This window comes from Podarcis filfolensis (genome assembly GCF_964270895.1).
Source record: "Podarcis filfolensis genome assembly, chromosome: 3".
Classification (NCBI taxonomy): Eukaryota; Metazoa; Chordata; class Lepidosauria; order Squamata; family Lacertidae; genus Podarcis; species Podarcis filfolensis.
The window spans coordinates 31,515,973-31,528,091 of NC_139606.1; the positions used below are offsets into that span (position 1 = coordinate 31,515,973).

At 40.0% G+C, this 12,119-nt stretch overlaps 1 long non-coding RNA gene across 1 annotated transcript; it reads right to left on the reverse strand.

Moving 5' to 3' along the window:
* Positions 1-2,494: 2,494 nt before the first annotated feature.
* On the reverse strand, positions 2,495-11,167 carry LOC310759883. Its single transcript, XR_014546608.1, has 2 exons — positions 11,110-11,167; positions 2,495-2,635 (listed from the first exon to the last, which is right to left on the reverse strand). It is a non-coding gene; the product is annotated as an uncharacterized lncRNA (long non-coding RNA).
* Between the last annotated feature and the right edge of the window lie 952 nt (positions 11,168-12,119).

Genomic DNA, 12,119 nt, shown 5'->3' on the forward strand with positions numbered 1-12,119 from the left:
CAGAAGTATACTGCCTTTCACCATGGAGGCAGGGCACGTCTATTGTCGCTGGTAGTTCCTCATAGGTTCCCTTGCAGATTTATTAAATATGCTTGTTCATTTAAAATGGCATAGTTTAATAACCTTGCGAGATGGGGGAGACTGAGAGACTGGGACCAGTCTAAGGTCACCCAGTGAGCTTCATGCCTGAGCAGGGATTTGAACTCTGTTCTGCCAGGTCCTAGTTCTACTCTCTAACCACTAATCCACGAGCTGCTAAAATGCAAACGGGTTGAACACAATCAGAGATGGCTAGTAATTTTCATGAAACCACTTTTAGTGCATTCATTAGCAGACACTACTCTGTAAACATCCTTAAAATGGTGTTTCTGACCGCCTTCCAAGTGCCAGGGGAAGCTAACAACATTTGTGGAATGGAAGGGTGCTTTTTCAAAATGTTGTTTTATTGTACCGTTTCCCAGAGAACCAATTTAACCTAATGATGGTGAGCAATGGCTAATACTTAATTAGGTTGTTATAAAGACACCCCCCCACACAATTAAATGGAATTTGGTCACCAGCAGCTGGTTAAGTAGTGACTTATCCAGGTATTAAAGAGGTGGAAAATACATTTTGCTTTTCTTGTTGCTTCTTCTCAATTCAAGATGAAAATGAAAGGTAATGATAAACGGAGGGAGGGTTGGGAGGATATAGCTCTCATAGTTCCCCTTTGTTTACACTGGAGTCATGCATATGTAAGACCATAAAAATGCTTGACTTTCAATGTAATCAAAGTCACATCCACACCATACATTGAAATCACATTTAAAGAACATGCGTTCCCCCAAGGAATCCTGGGAATTGTACTTTGTTAAGGGTTCCTGGAATTATAGGGTTTAACTACAGTTCCCAGGATTCTTTGGGGGAAAGTCATGTGCTTTCAACATCCGGTGTGGTGGTGACCTCATTCCCTGCTTCTTCAGTGTGATTTTTGGTATGGCCACTATCCATGTTGGATTTTTCTTTTAAATAAATCCATTCATTCATAGGAACATATGTTTGTTCCAGGTGGGTCAGTCTTCCAACAACCATAGTTTTACTACTTCAGTCAAATACAGTGGTACCTCTGGGCATGAACTTAATTCGTTCTGGAGGTCTGTTCTTAACCTGAAACTGTTCTTAACCTGAGGTACCACTTTAGCTAATGGGGCCTCCTCCTGCTGCTGCTGTGCCACCACCGGGCAATTTCTGTTCTCATCCTGAGGTAAAGTTCTTAACCCGAGGTACTACTTCCGGGTTAGCAGAGTCTGTAACCTGAAGTGTTTGTAACCTGAAGCGTTTGTAACCTGAGGTACCACTGTATACTAGAAAAGCTCTTTAGTGTGGGAAGAATAAAAACTCCTGGCGAACAATAAATTTATATAAAAAGTAACACGTACCAAGAAGACCAATGGCAAAGGAATTAATAATTGCCACCCCAGGTTCTGGTGCCTCATTTAAAACAATGTGAGAAACTCAAAGCGGCTGGAATAGCTGGCAATTCAATGGGAGCAGGAAACGTGTAAAACTCTTGGTCCCTTGTGCAGTGGAAAAAATTGATTACTGCAGAAGAAGCCTTCCCCTGCAGAGGTTCCAGCTCTGTTTTCCTAAATTCTCTTTCAACAAAGACCATCAAATGCCATTAATCTCCAGCTGGTGAGTGAGGGCATTTGCATGCTATATACACCACAGGTGTTGATGATGAGTTTATTACTTTTAATTATAATAATTCCCATACTAAAGCCAGAGCCAAATAGCTTCTTCTTCTTTTATTTACACCTCCGGTTGTGAAGAAATATGAAAACAGAAAATGTATCATTATATCTTATTGAGGTGATAATGAAGCTGCTTTGCTCACACGAGGGGGGAAATGGTTTTGTGTGTTTCCTCCATGATGAGTCAGTGCGGCATAATAAGCTACCTGGCATTTAGAGGGCGGAGGACGTCCTGCAAGGAGGTCAAGTTATTATAAAAGCACAGCCAGGTGCGGAACGGCGATTTGCTGCTGCAGCAGCTGATCCCAGCCATTTCCTGACATCCAGATCCTCAATATGTTCTCTTGAATGTGTTAGGTGCTTCATAAAGCAGCCATTTTCTCTCTCTTCACGTGAACCCTCACATCTGCAGCACGAGACATTTGTGTGGACAAACCTCATGGTTGAACTAAGCTGTGCCTAGATCACAACAAGTAAGCATCGTGTTCACTTTTCTGCCTGAGAGTAAAACTCTTCAGAGGCCAGTCATATGCGAAAAACACAGGAAGTTGCCTCACACCCAGTTAGACCATTGGTGCATCTAACTGTTGTCTTGCTGGCAGAGGAGCTAAATTTCAGGGAGGAAGCCAAATAATGTGCCATAGGGACTCTCTTCTTGAAATTAAAATAATGTCCAAACATTTGTTAAAATACTCAAAAGCTCTTACTTGTAGAACGTATAGCTAAAGAAGAATATATGCAAAGTATTTACATTCACATGGTTATCTAAGCATGGACTTAGCTTTTACTTAGTTGAAGATTACAGCTTCCTCCTTAAACATTAAAACAAAGTGTGTCTTTCTCTCTTTCCCATATTTGCACTCAGACTTCTTTACATTCCCCATCAACTTTCATAATTCTTTCTGTAATATATATTCACACAGAAACATTAGCACTCCTTTTTATTGCATTTAGAGAGAGAGTGAGTTATCTAACGCTGTCACTTCTTCAGTGTTCGTGGAGATGCAGCCATTACAATTAAGTCACTCACACACAAAACAAAAAGAAGAATATAAAAAGATACCTCCCATGTGACCAGAGCTAACCAATCACATGATAGTTGCTCTGAGGAACATTCCAGAATTAAACATCCCAGAAATTAAATTCACAGTAATGCATTTAAGCATTCCCAATTTCAGTAAATTAAATCACTGTACTTAGCATGTCTACTCTGATTGGCTGTTTCTCTCCAAGGTTTAAGACAGGGCACATTCCCAATCCAGGGATTGGACCTGGAACCTTCTATAGGCAAAGTGATGCTCTACGTCTGAGGTATAGCATCTCTCATTCTTTTCTCCTCCTCCTTCTAGTAGCAAATACCAAGAATGCTATTTATGCTTCATGACTACACCTGCTGTTGTATGGAACATTCCATCTTTTCATTTTTAAAAAACCTTGTGTCATCCCACTGTTTTCAGATTTATTTATTTTTTAAAATCCCCATCCATTATATAGGGATGGGATATCATGTTATTGACCCTCAATTGCAGCTGGGATGTTAGTAAATAGGATAAAGGGAAAAGTCTAGACAGTCTTGACAAGGAGGCCATTAGGTTTATCTGTGCGTTTTAGATAATTCCTTCCCACCTGTAATTGCAAGAGTCTTTGAAAACCCAACCTTGTAAGTAAAACCTGTCACCTGATGCTCTGCAAGTGAAAATGTACAAGTTATCGATTCATTTTCATTTATGAATATCCTGGAATTTGGAGATGCACCAGGGTGCTAGCATAAAGAAAACAAGAAGGAAAGTGAAAACAAGAAAGGCAGCAGATGAGCTGGTGAGTAACAAACAAACAAACAAACAAACAAACAAACACACACACCCCCACACCACCCCCACATGATGCTTTAAATGTCATCCTTCAGTCTTTCTACTTGAGCCCCAGCCCAAACTGAGTGCCAGTAGTGTGATGCCACATTCCTAATAAAAAGAGGAAACAGAGTTTTGTGGAATACCACAGCATAGTGCCAGATTACACCACTCCTGCAGCACCTTATGGAACAGACACCTCAGGTAGAAACAGAAGCACAGCCAAACAGTACCCCTCACCCAGACAGGCAATTCAAAAGGATCCTACAATCAACTGATGAGGAGTCTAGAATAATCTACATGGTTCTCTTTCTAAAAAGAGAACAATTGGATTTGATATGTTTGCAAGAAACCCACGTGACCAGAGTACACCGAAAATTGTTCTAAAAAGAGAACAATTGGATTTGATATGTTTGCAAGAAACCCACGTGACCAGAGTACACCGAAAATTACTTATTAATAAAAGATTAGGACAGGAATTTATTTCATCAGATAAAGTGAAGAAAAGAGGAGTGGTGATCTATGCAAAGGAAAAGTTGGCCCCTAAGTTAATTTTTAAAGATGAACAAGGAAGATATTTGGCAATTGAAATACAAGTCCAAGGAGAAAAATTATTGATAATAGGAATTTATGCTCCAAATGAAGGGAAGTCAGAATTTTTCAAGAAATTGCATGAGATATTAATGGACTATCTGGATTACAATGTAATTATGATGGGAGACATGAATGGAGTGGTCTCTACAAATATGGATAAAGCACAAAGACAGGTGGTTTCCAAGGATGGGAGACTACCAAAGACTTTTTTTGAAATGACAGATAATATGGACCTGATTGACATTTGGAGAACAAGGAACCCTCTTGAGAGGGAGGGAACTTTCTTCTCTGAAGCAAAAATGACCTGGACTAGAATTGACCAAATTTGGGTAACTAGTGGGATGGCACCAAAGATAAAAAAAGTGGAAATCTGCCCAAAGACTTGCTCCGACCATAATGCTGTAAAGATGGAGATGAACTTAACAACAGCTGGCTCCTTCAGATGGAGGATGAATGACTCCATATTTAGAGATGAAGAGGTGTACAAAAAGGCCCAGAAAGCGGTGAAAGATTACTTTGAGATAAATCTGAGAACAGAGGTGGAGAAAAGAGTAATTTGGGACGCAAGTAAAGCCGTTACGCGAGGATTTTTGATTCAGCAGAATGCTATAAAAAGGAAGAGACAGAATGAGAAGAAGGACAAGATTCTGGAAAGGATAAAAGAAGGAGAAAAAAAACTGAGATCAAAGCCAAAGTCACATGAAATTTTGAGAGAAATTAAGTTTTATCAGAGGCAATATATGGAACTGATGAATCAGGAGATAGAATGGAAGATAAAACAAATGAGACAAAGGACATTTGAATCGGCAGATAAATGTGGGAAACTTCTGGCATGGCAATTGAAGAAGAGACAAAAACTGAATATGGTTACAAGCCTAGAAGTTGAAGGAAGGAATATTTATAAACCAAATGAGATTAGAAACTGTTTTCAGAGTTATTTCAGGAGACTTTACGCACAAGGGCCGGTGAATGAAAAAGAGATAGAAGAATTTCTTAAAAAATATGGATTACAAAAAATTTCTGAACAAAGTAAAGTGATTTTGAACCAGAAGATAACTGAGCAAGAAATAGAGGGAGCCATTCAAAATATGCAATTGGGAAAATCTCCAGGACCAGATGGATTGACTTCCAGATACTACAAAGCTTTGAAAGAATGGCTTGTACAACCGCTGAAGGAAGTCTGTAATGAAATTTTAGAGGGGAAGAAGGCACCCGAATCGTGGAAAGAAGCGTATATTACACTTATACCAAAATCGGAGACTGAGAAGAACCAGATTAAGAACTACCGCCCTATATCATTACTTAATGTGGATTACAAAATTTTTGCAGACATTTTGGCAAAAAGACTGAAGAGAGTTTTGGTGGGAGAGATTCACAAAGACCAGGCGGGCTTTCTTCCAGGAAGACATTTATCTGACAATATGAGAAACATAATAGATATTATGGAATTATTAGAAGCCAATATTAATACTAAGGCAGTATTAATATTTGTGGACGCGGAGAAAGCCTTTGACAATATCTCTTGGAGCTTTATGAAAAAGAATCTTCAAGGGATGGGGGTAGGCCAAGGTTTTGAGAATGGTATAGGTGCAATTTATTCTGAACAAAAAGCAAAACTAATTGTAAATAACGTGGTTACTGAAGAATTTGCTATTGAAAAAGGGACACGACAGGGGTGCCCAACATCCCCATTACTTTTTATATCTGTCTTGGAGGTTTTATTAAACATGATCAGAGGGGACCAGCTGGTTAAAGGGATTCAGGTCGGAGCTAAACAATACAAACTGAGAGCGTTTGCAGATGACCTAGTATTAACTTTACAAGAGCCAGACACTAGTACGAAAAGAGTTTTAGAGCTAATACAAGTATTTGGTCAAGTAGCAGGTTTTAAGCTGAATAAACAGAAAATGAAAGTACTGGAGAAAAATCTAACAGTTGCTGAAAGAGAGAGGTTTTATAGTGAAACCGGTTTAATGGTAGCAAAGAAAGTGAAATACCTGGGGATTAATTTGACATCTAAGAATGTGAACTTATTTAAAGACAATTATGAGAAATGTTGGACAGAAGTTAAGAAAGATTTAGAAATATGGTCAAATTTGAGACTTTCCTTGTTAGGCCGAATTGCTGTTATTAAGATGAATGTTTTGCCGAGAATGTTGTTTTTGTTTCAAACACTGCAGATTGTGGATAAAATGGATTGTTTCAAGAGGTGGCAGAAAGACATATCTAGATTTGTCTGGCAGGGCAAAAAGCCCAGAATAAAATTTAAGATATTAACTGATGCAAAAGAAAGAGGGGGGTTTGCCCTGCCGGACTTAAAATTGTATTATGAATCAGCGGCTTTTTGCTGGCTGAAAAACTGGCTGCTTCTTGAAAACACAGACATTTTGGATTTGGAAGGGTTCAATAATAGGTTTGGTTGGCATGCATATATATGGTATGACAAGGTTAAAATTCACCAAGGTTTCAAAAACCATATTGTTAGGAAAGCACTATATAATGTTTGGATTCGGTATAAAGATCTGTTGGAAAACAAAACCCCTAGGTGGCTGTCACCAATGGAAGCTAAGGAAGTGAAAAAACTTAATATGGAATCTAAATGGCCAAAATACTGGGAAATTATAGAACAAGAGGAGGGAAAAGTGAAATTGCAGAGCTATGAGAAATTGAAGTCTAAAGTAAGAGACTGGCTTCATTATTACCAGATAAATGAAGTTTTCAAACAGGACAGGAAAATTGGCTTTCAGGTGGAGAGATCAAAATTAGAAACAGAATTGTTGGAACCCAATACTAAGAATTTGTCAAGAATGTATAACTTGCTGTTGAAATGGAATACACAGGATGAGATGGTTAAATCAGCTATGATTAAATGGGCACAAGACATTGGTCATGACATTATGTTTGCTGACTGGGAACAGTTATGGACTGTTTAAAGTTTACGGCATGTAATGCCTTAAGAGAGAACATTATGAAAATGATTTATAGGTGGTACATGACCCCAGTCAAGCTTGCAAAAATCTATCATATGCCCAATAATGCTTTTTAACATCTTTATGCGTCCCCTCGCCCAGCTTGTTCGGAGTTTTGGGCTGGGTTGCCATCAGTATGCCGATGACACCCAACTCTATCTGTTGATGGATGGCCATCCTGACTCGGCCCCAGACACACTGACCAGATGCCTGGAAGCTGTGGCTGGATGGTTACGTGGGAGCCAGTTGAAGTTAAATCCTTCGAAGACAGAGGTCCTCTGGCTGGGACGGGACGATATGGGATTGAGGGGGCAACTCCCATCTCTTGCGGGGGTGCAGTTAGTGCCAGCACCGTCCGTTAAGAGTTTGGGTGTAATCTTCGATACCTCCCTCTCTATGGAGGCGCAGATTACAGCTATAACAAAGGCGGCATTTTTTCATCTCCGCCAAGCTAAGCAGTTGGCCCCTTATCTCTCTCGCCCTGACCTAGCCACTGTGATCCATGCGACGGTCACCTCCAGACTGGATTATTGTAACTCGCTCTACGTGGGGCTGCCCTTGAGACTGACCCAGAAACTCCAGCGGGTGCAGAATGCCGCGGCGAGACTCCTTATGGGGTCTTCGCTGCGAGACCACATTCATCCGGTGCTATATCAGCTGCACTGGCTCCCGGTGGAGTACAGGATCAGGTTTAAGGTACTGGTTTTAACCTTTAAAGCCCTATACGGCCTAGGACCCTCGTACCTACGGGACCGCCTCTCCTGGTATGCCCCACAAAGAAACCTACGGTCTGCAAATAAAAACATCCTGAAGGTCCCAGGCCTCAGAGAGGTTAGGCTGGCCTCAACTAGAGCCAGGGCCTTCTCGGCTGCGGCTCCAATCTGGTGGAACGCTCTGTCACAAGAGACTAGGGCCCTGCGGGACCTGACATCTTTCCGCAGGGCCTGCAAGACAGAGTTGTTCCACCAGGCCTTTGGTCAGGGCGCAGCCTGACTCCCTCCGCTGGTAACCTGCACAGAGTTTTGCTTAATGGTTGCCATCAACTTGATTTTAATTAATTTTTATAGTGAAATATTTTTAGAATGTTGTTTTATTTGATTGTTTGATTATTTGAATGTTGTTAGCCGCCCTGAGCCCGGCTTCGGCTGGGGAGGGCGGGATATAAATAAAATTTATTATTATTATTATTATTATTATTATTATTATTATTATTATTATTAAATGCTGGAAATGTAATGAAACTGAAGGTACTTTTTACCACCTTTGGTGGACATGCCCAAGGATCAAGGCCTTCTGGGAAATGATCTATAATGAAATTAAGAAGGTCCTTAAGTGTAGCTTTCATAAGAAACCAGAGGCCTTTCTCCTGGGCATGGTAGGCCAATTGGTGTCAAGGAAAGATAGGACGTTCTTTATGTATGCTACAACAGCAGCAAGAGTTCTTTTAGCAAAGTATTGGAAGACACAAGAACTACCCACGCTGGAAGAGTGGCAGACGAAGGTGATAGACCATATGGGACTGGCCGAGATGACTGGCAGAATCTGCGACCAAGGAAAAGAGACGGTGGAAGAAGATTGGAAGAAATTTAAAGTTTATCTTAAGAACTGTTGTAAAATTTATGAGTGCTAAAATGTCATGGGTAATGTAAAACAGAATTGCAGCGATAAATGATTGGGTAAGAGAAAAAGGATCAAAGAAATTGAATCATAAGTAATTGAAATTAGGGGTTGCTGAAAAAGTTTAAAATAGGGATGCAGGAAAGGGAGGTATGGGGAAGTCGTTGAAATAAGGTTTAAGAAAAAAAGGTTATGAAATTATACGTGTTTATATGTTTGTTTGTCTATGTATTGTTAGTTGTGAAGTGTCTCAATTCATGTTGGAAAATCAATAAAAATTTATTAAAAAAAATAGAATAATCTACATGGTGCATTTCTTCTGTGGTCCACCAAGCCAATCACAGCCTACTAAAGGCACAAAAAACCCAACTGTGTTTGCTGCATGCTTGGTGCTGCAAAAACAGGGGTGATGCACTTGGTGAACAACCTCAAGGTTTCAACATATGTCCTGCATTCTGTGCTAGCCTTGGTTGGTCACAACAAATGGTACAGACCTCTTAATCCTCATACATTATGAGCCTAGTTTACCAAACCATTTTCATCTGACTCCCATTTCTACTATCTGGTAAGTGAATGGGGCAACATACACAAACAACGCAACTGTTAGATGAAATGATGCCCTTTGCAACTTCTCCTCCACAGTTTGCTACTGCTATACCAAAAGAACTCTTGCCTTATGTTGGCCTTCTTAAATTGCTTTAGCTCAGCTTTAAAACTAATGTAAGGTAGTAAATAACAACACTGAAGGGTCTCATTGAATCCTGAAGTGAACCTGGTTCTGACCGCAAGCAACAAACAGCACAATTCACCATTTCCCCCAAGCAGTTGTTGACAGTTGTCTTTTTTTTCTTTTTTGTTTACAATTAGTCAATATATGTTTAGGCAAAGTAGCAAGTGCCATTGAAAGACCATAGTGCTATTGATGAGTGCTGGAGATATCACAGCAGCAGTCCTAATGAACTGAGCTGAACCTCTGGCTTCCCAAGCTTGTAAAGTGGCCAGTTATCACCACCTCGGTTTGTACGGGATTGGTGGCCACAATGAAGGCACCCAGGGAGTCTGAAGGGTGCAAAGAATTAGCACCCACCTCTGTCCCCAACTGGGATGGCTATAAAGAGGATTACAGAAATTTGTGGAGGGAAAAGCTATCTTTGGCTGCTAGTCCTGATTTTCTACCTGCTGAATTAGGTGGGCTACAGACATGTTCGAACAGGGCTCTTCTTAGATTCTTAGGTTCCCCAACAGGGCTGGATTAAGACTTTAAGAAGACCCTAAGCACCTTGGTGTCCCCATACATATCTAATTTAAAATATAAACAATAAAACATAAAATTAAATTTTATTTTTTGAAATGAAACAAAACCTACAGTAAGATGAAAAATAATGTTTATTTTTGCATACTTTATTTATATTTGAAAAAATTGCTCCTACTTTTGCAAAGTCTTTGATCAGAACCTCATAACTAATCTTATGCAACACATCTGCTTCTATACTTAGTAGAGATAAAGACATCCAGCCTGCCTTGTTGCACAGTTGTTCTGTTGGGATTTTTAATACACTTCAACTGAGAAAATGAATGCTCAGCTGAGCAATTTGTGACCATTAATGTTAAAAATCAAGCCATTTCTGTGGTGCACCCTTCCCTTGATGCCCTAAGCACACGCTTATTTTGTTTGATGGTTAATCCAGCCCTGTTCCCCAAGCCTCAAAAACACATGGGGGCAAATGACTGTCCATGCATACTGCCATAACAGTACTGAGGCCCTCTCAGTCAGCTGCGAGTCTTTGCCATTTCTGAAAGACAATTTCAGTGCTCAGATCAGGAAGTGGGAAGAGGTGGGTGTTGTCCCAATTACATAGTGTTTTTGGAACCCTGCAGGGTTGAGAGGAGGCAAACCTAATCTGGATAAAATATGGGGAAGTCAGAAGTGGGGCTCCCTATCATAATTCAAACACAAGATCATTTATGCTTGGGAATCAACAGTTTAAGAGCAAACCCATTTCAATGGAGAAAAGCATTACAGGTGAACATCCTAAGAGAAACAAGGCACCAGTTTCAAAACCATTGTGGGCCTTTTCACGATAAGTGGATTTAGAGTACCTCCAGGCTGTCATTGTTTTGCCAGAGGGATGGATTCACATGTCAGAACTTTAGGTTTGCACAATTAGAGTGAATGAAGGTACTCTGTTGTCCTGGGGTGAACAAATGACTGAGAAGATGTACGGACACCTTGCAAACAAATCAGAACAAATGCTCAATAAAGGCTGGATTCAAGCTTCGTGCAAGCAGGCATGCTCAATAAATAGGTCATCTAGAGCTGTCCCCACAATCTTCCCCATATATCGCCTGTATTCTGCTGGTTCCAAATCCTTGGGCTTCTCAGAAGCTCATCAGGTGTTCTTCAAGAAGACAGCTTTGTCCAGTGCTTCCAGTATTCCCCAGGAACAGCCACAGAGGGGAATAGGGTATGTTTATTCAGTGTGAAAAAAAGTTCAACAGGCCTGACTAGCATTCCCTGTTCAGTAAGCACACATCTCCCAGAACCTTCTTCAATGTGCCATGGTATTGTGGCCTGGACACAGGAACTCCTTGGTAGACAAGTCAATGTGGAAAAGGGTCTCTCAGGGTAAAATGTGTGAAGACTTTATTGCATTGCCATATTACAGAAAACAGTCAGTTTTGCAAATGTTATGGGCCCAGTTTTTGAAATGAGCTGCCAAGAATAATAATCCCACAGAGAATAGGTGGATGAAAGCATTCAGCAATGCAAATCCATGCAAATAAAGCTGTGATAAGTAAGAAAAACAGATTTTCCAGTACAACCCCCCTTCTTTTTTTCATATGATGCCTCCTTTTTAAGCTGCTTGTGAAGAATTAAGTCAAAGCATCCCACAGAGCATTAAATCTCTTTTTATTAATAAAGAAATCAATTACTACACACCAGCAATTTACCATTTGCATTCTTTCTGCTCTGCTTCAGATATTTAATAATCATAATGGTATGTAAAGAAGTTTTTAAAAAGAATAAGTGTTTCCTAATTCCCGAAACAATTCTTCAGTTAGTTATAGAAAAAAACAAAACCTTAAATAATAAAAGCAACATTAGTTATTTTTTTCCAGTTTTTTAATCTAACAAGATTTTGCCCGTTATTAGAGGAGTTTCTTCAGACTGTGCATTTGATTTTATCTGTGGCATTTATATTTGCGTGCTCAGGCGCAGTGAGCCCACTGCCTGGTATCTTGCATATATGATTAAAGAAACACAGGAAAAACATCACTTTCCTGACCACGATGTTCTGGGATAAAAAAAAGGCCACAATTTTATTGATTGCAGATGTAAGTGAATTTGTGTCATG